This window comes from Triturus cristatus, chromosome 4_1 (assembly GCF_964204655.1).
Source record: "Triturus cristatus chromosome 4_1, aTriCri1.1, whole genome shotgun sequence".
NCBI classification, from domain to species: Eukaryota; Metazoa; Chordata; class Amphibia; order Caudata; family Salamandridae; genus Triturus; species Triturus cristatus.
The window spans coordinates 125,239,667-125,246,023 of NC_140585.1; the positions used below are offsets into that span (position 1 = coordinate 125,239,667).

General features: G+C 51.5%; 1 non-coding gene across 1 annotated transcript; it reads left to right on the top strand.

Moving 5' to 3' along the window:
- The first annotated feature begins 6,034 nt into the window (after window positions 1-6,034).
- Window positions 6,035-6,117, top strand: TRNAL-CAG (transfer RNA leucine (anticodon CAG)). The gene has a single exon. It is a non-coding gene; the product is annotated as a tRNA-Leu (tRNA).
- The last annotated feature ends 240 nt before the right edge of the window (window positions 6,118-6,357 follow it).

Below are 6,357 nucleotides of genomic sequence, written 5' to 3' on the forward strand. Positions count from 1 at the left end.
GAGATCTGGGCCCACACGCGTTGTTGGCAAAAACGGATGTTGAATCAGCCTTTCGGCTCTTGCCGGTGCATCCGGAGGACTATCACTTGTTAGGTTTTCAGGTTGACTCGCGGTATTATTTTGACAAGTGCATGCCGATGGGATGCGCGGTGTCATGCAAATATTTCGAAATGTTCAGCACAATGTTACAACGGCTGTTTGTGGAGAAAACGGGGCATAAGGAGGTAGTACATTACTTGGACGATTTCATGATCATGGGCCCTCCAGGATCTGTGAGTTGTGGGCGGGCTCTGGGCCAGCTGATAGCGTTGTTTGAAGAAATGGGAGTGCCCTTGGCTCCAGGGAAGACAGTGGGCCCTGTGACTTGCCTGTCCTTTCTGGGGATCGAAATAGACACTGTGGCAGGGGAGTGTAGGCTGCCGCTGGAAAAAATCAGAGCATTCTCTCAGGCTATAGACGCAGCCTTGGCAGGCCCCAAGGTTACTCTGCATCAGCTCCAGGTTTTGGTGGGACAACTGAATTTTGCACTTCGAATTATTCCCATGGGCCGCCCGTTTTCAAGATCCATTGCTCGAGCCATGACTGGCCTCACGCAAAAATATCATCATGTAAGACTACGGGCTGAGGTCAAGGATGACCTGAGGATCTGGCGTGATTTCCTGAAGGGCTTCAATGGGAAGGTTATCTGGCCAGAGCCAGCACTGTCCTGTTCTGAATTGGGCTTGATTACAGACTCAGCGGGCAGTATTGGTTTTGGGGCAATTTTGGGGACTCAATGGTGTAGGGGTGATTGGCCGGTGGCTTGGCATGAGAGCGGGGTGGCTAGGAACATTGCCTTTTTGGAACTATTCCCTATTGTGGTGGCAGTGGAAATTTGGGCTCCGTTTTTCAGAAACAAAACGATGGTCTTCTGGTCAGACAATATGGCGGTTGTAGAAGCCATTAATAGACAGGCGGCGTCTTGTAAGCACGTATTGCATTTACTAAAGCATCTGGTGTTGGCCTGTTTGAGGCTGAATTTGGTATTCAGGGCCGCACATATTCCTGGTGTACATAATCAGGCTGCTGATGCTTTGTCTCGCCTCAAGTTGCAGGAGTTCAGGAAGCAGGCGGACAAGCAGATGACACCTTTCCCAGCTTCCCTGTGGAGGATTGGAGTGCCGGATTAGCAGGGCTGGTGGGAGCATCTTTGAGCAGGAACACAAGAAGAACTTATCAGCAGCATTTCAGAGATTACAGGAATTTTGTGGGACATTTAGGCCACCCCTCCCCTTTTTCAGCTAGAACACTTTGCGAATATTTAATGGCGTTAAGGAATCAGGGTAGAGCAGCATCGTACGCCAGGGCGCGCGTGACAGCAATAGGCTTCTTTGCAAAGGTAGCTAGGATGCAGGACCCTGGGGCTAACTTCATGGTAAAGAGGGCCTTGTCCGGCTGGGCCAGGCTGGAGGGGCAGAGGAAGGATATGCGGAGGCCCCTGAACGTGCAGCTGTTAAGGGACATCCTGGGCGTGTTACGGGCGGTGTGCGCATCACATTATGAGTGTATCTTGTTTAGGGCAGCGTTTTCCCTAGCATTTTATGGGGCCTTCCGCTTGGGAGAATTGGTGGGAGCTTCAAGGGAGGACCAGGCTGGGGGACTTCAATGGCAGGACACGAAATTGGTCTCTGGGGGGTTGGAGGTGGTCCTGAGGCGATCAAAGACTGACCCACTGGGGAAGGGATCCATCATCTACTTATCACCAGCCGCTGGCGACATGGCTTGTCCCATAGCCAATTTAGAAGCTTATCTGTTGTTACGCCCAAGCTTGGGCAGACAGGCGCTGTTTATTCATGAGCAGGGCGCCTGTTTGTCTAAATTTCAGTTCAATGCCGTCTTTAAACAAGCATTGAGCGCTTTGGGGCGGGATCCCACAGGGTATTCCTCTCATTCCTTCAGGATAGGGGCAGCAACTCTTGCAGCGGGGGCAGGTTTACCGGCAGAGGCGGTCAAGAAAGTGGGGCGCTGGGCATCAACATGTTTCCAGCGTTATGTGCGGCCAGAGCTGCTATGAAGGGGTGTCTGGTTCAGGATTGCATTATGTTGACATTGTTTTCTTCTCCCTCGTTATTAGTATGGCGACAAAGGTAATTTGGGTGTTGGGACACTCGCTCGTTCGTGTGGCGGGCCACGGTGCGATTGCGGCAGAGGCGAGTGGTGAAACCAGCAGGATTGAAGAGAGCGTCGTTCTTGTGGCGAGGCGTTGGTGGCTTGAGAATCCGGCAGTTGCGCCAGCTGGTTTAGGAGACTCGGGAACGCGAGGGACATCCGTCCCCGGATTTGATCATTTTACATGTAGGAGGAAACGACATGGTGGATTTGGGTCGCATGGCTGTGAGAGAAGAGTTACTGACTGAATTTGCTTGGCTGGGGAGGACATTCCCACAGGCCAGGATCGCTTGGTCATGCATGATCCCCCGCCGAGTTTGGTCAGGTGGGGTCAGATCGAGGGCCCTGAACGTATCGGTGAGACGCCTTAACGGAGAGTTGGCTAGGTTGTGCTCAGTATCGGGCCGCTTATGTCACATCCCCCACAAACTGGTATCTGGCGATCACATGTTTCACCACGACGGGGTGCACCTATCGGACATTGGCATGGACACATGGATCAAAGGAATTTGGTCTTTTGTACAGAACCTCTTCTTTGGTGGGGAGGGTGAAGGACCTGTGGCCCCTGGTCACCCTTGTGGCGGAAGAGAGGTCACAGGGTTGTGATTTTAAGACAACGGGAGGCCTGCTGGCATACTCCTGAGGCCAGCACTGAGGGGAGAGATGGTAAGCTCTCCGCAGGGAGAATGGGGACACCGGCTGCTGGGGAGGCAAGGGCGACAGGTCACACGTGCCTCCTTGAACAGTCTGGTGGCGAGGGGTGGGCCCCCGGAAATACACGGACAAGGACCAAGGGCTTGGGGGCTCACCACTCATGGAAGCAGGTGGGTTGCGCCTTGCGTGGTTTCTCAAACGGCGGGGACGCGAGCCTGGAGGCCCCTTGGTGCTGGAGGGTATTAGGGTCAAGAAGAAGAATTAGGCTGTGAATTCTGAACACTAGGTTTTTAATGTGTGATGCTTTAAATTCATAGCCTAAATTGTCAAATGATATTTGATTGTCATGTTTGTGAAGATTTGTTGTATTAAACATGGCCTGTTTTTCCCACACCTTGAGTGAGGTTGCTTTGTGGGTACATGGGGTGGAGCAGGGGCGAGATGGGGGGGTCCGGGTTCTATGCCAAGCGCGACTATCAGGAAGCGCGCCCTTAGGACCCGGCACCCCCCGCCCCTGAGACACACCCTTTAGGGGGAGGCGGCGGCTTGACCGGCAGCCGGATTGGTAGCCGGTCGGCAGTTGTCCTTCCGGGTCATCCAACGTTGGGCGAACGTGCACTTCCGGCTGGGATGAGTGGAGGCGGGGCGTGGGGGCTATTTAGGCCCGCTTCTCTCCTCCACTCATCCTCTCTTCCTGCTGATACGACGGCGACTTTGGAAACTCCCACCCACCCGTCCCTTGAGTTTAGGTTTTCGGCTTGTTAAGTGGGGCTAGGGGGGTTGCGGAAGAGAGGTCACAGGGTTGTGATTTTAAGACAACGGGAGGCCTGCTGGCATACTCCTGAGGCCAGCACTGAGGGGAGAGATGGTAAGCTCTCCGCAGGGAGAATGGGGACTCCGGCTGCTGGGGAGGCAAGGGCGACAGGTCCCACGTGCCTCCTTGAACAGTCTGGTGGCGAGGGGTGGGCCCCCGGAAATACACGGACAAGGACCAAGGGCTTGGGGGCTCACCACTCATGGACGCAGGTGGGTTGCGCCTTGCGTGGTTTCTCAAACGGCGGGGACGCGAGCCTGGAGGCCCCTTGGTGCTGGAGGGTATTAGGGTCAAGAAGAAGAATTAGGCTGTGAATTCTGAACACTAGGTTTTTAATGTGTGATGCTTTAAATTCATAGCCTAAATTGTCAAATGATATTTGATTGTCATGTTTGTGAAGATTTGTTATATTAAACATGGCCTGTTTTTCCCACACCTTGAGTGAGGTTGCTTTGTGGGTACATGGGGTGGAGCAGGGGCGAGATGGGGGGGTCCGGGTTCTAATCTATACCCAACATTGGAGTGGATTATGCTGATACGACCCTGTGGGTCGTATCAGCAAGGTTATCGCCATTTTACAGGGAGCATCGCTGGAAAAACAGCGATGATCCCTGCAAAACGGCGATAACCTCGCTATGTCTGGAATTTTTACAGCCCCGGAGAAACGCGTTGTTAATAACGCGCTAACAGGGCGATAAATTCCAGAGATAGCCTGCGATAACAAAATTATCGCTAAGCACAGCCAGCGATAATTATCGCTGGCCGTTGATAAAAGAGTTCAGGGGCCTTATCAACAAATCCCTGAAAAACGCAGCGCAGCGCTTCTGGTACACAATTAGAAGTCCTGATTGTTTCTCTTAGGCGGCTTCGGAAATGATTTCCATATCTGTTAAAGCTCAGTTAATTTACTGTCTTACTTTGTGAACTCTTTTTGCTCCTATCCTGCTGCAGCAAATCACTTTGGGGCATATTTACAAGGCGGCGATAGAAAATTATCGCCGCTTTTGCGGCCGTTTTCAGCCGAAAAGCGGCGATAATTTTATCGCCTAATTAGCAAGGTCACGCTAACGCGTGAAACCTTGCATTAGCGCACCTATTCTTAACGCCCAGCTTTGGGCATTCCTGACCTGGCATGACAGGAGAAATGTCGCTTAGCGACATTTCTCCTATCATCAAGCCCCACGCTATGAAGCATAGCGGCAGGAAAAGTAGCGATAACCCCTGTTATCGCTACTCTCCTTACGCCTGCTTCAGGACTGACTTAGCCATGGTATCCTATGGAAGGTGGATATCATGGCTAAGTTTGTGAGGCCCTATCAACAAGGTAACGCCACATTTTGTGAGATTATCGCTGGGTTTCCAGCGATAATCTCACGTTAGGCAGTTAGCGCTAGGATTTTTATCGCTTTTGAGATAAGCGTTGCTAATAGCACGCTATCTCAGCGATAAAAATCCACGCTAGCCGGTGATAATTATCCTAGCGCTAAGTGCGCTTAGCGATAATTATCGCCGGTTGTTGCTGATATGCCCTTTACTAAGCCCATTCCCTCGTAAAAAAAATCTGACTTTTTATGGACAAATTAACTTTTTCCCTGTGTCTAGTTCACCGCTTAGTTTAGGAGACAACTCGGCTCCGAGTTAGGAGGATCGCAGGTGCATGCTGGGGGGGTGGGGCTGACGGACCCTTCATGATTCCAGCGCCCAGAAGGCATTCACGGCAGAGAGCTGCAAACTCCGAGCCCAGACTGAGTCCCAGCTGCGGAGGGATAAGAATGACTCTGATGGTTCTCTCGGAGGTATTGTTTCATTTGCCTCGAATCACCCTCAGAAACTCCCGATGAGTCTTAAAGTCTTGGCTGAAAGGAGTGAAGACCGCAGAGCAGCGACGGGGGGGGGGGGGGGGGGGGGGGGCTCAGTCACCGTCAGTGCTTGAACGAATCCCCAAGACTTCGAAGAGACACGAGTTATAGAACTCTTTAGAGTTCTTTTCACCATATTGTATTGAAAACAGCAACATTGTGAAACTTCGTCTTCTGTTTTTTTAGTCAGTTCAGTTTGAAAAACATGAGACCCCGAAAGTGGAGGCCCTGAACCCCGCTCTACCGCCATCTGCTGCAGTGACTCAACTTTCCAGTAACGCTGAAAAGATTCCCCTCCCTGAAGATGATATTAACACTATCTATCCCGAATGTTGGGAGTGGGGTGGTAAATTACGGCGCTGTGTCCAGTGACGACCCGAGCCCATAGTGTAGAAGCTCTTGGTATCCAGGTTCAGGAGTCATTCTTAGAAACATCTCTGACCCCCACCAGCTCCCTGGACAGGAAGTCTTTTTAACTGCAAAGACAGAAATCCTAACACTGCAATACACTCAGTCATTGGATCAGCTGGAAGCACGCCCCCCGTGCACTGCGGTGTATGTCAGGATGGCCGAGCGGTCTAAGGCGCTGCGTTCAGGTCGCAGTCTCCTCTGGAGGCGTGGGTTCGAATCCCACTTCTGACAATAACTTTTGTGTCATGCATTTTTGGACTTGAATTCACAGTATTTTTTCAGAGCGCTGGTATCTGACTATGCATGATAAATTGGCGCTAAATTCTATTTTCCTTTGCTTCTACTAATTGCCAGCAGGTGGCTCTTGAAACAAAAAATCCCAGAAACATCTTCAGATTCCAAGAGAGACTGAAAAAACAACATGCATTGACATAGCCAATAGGTCTTGCCTTTGGGACCTTATAAGTGTTT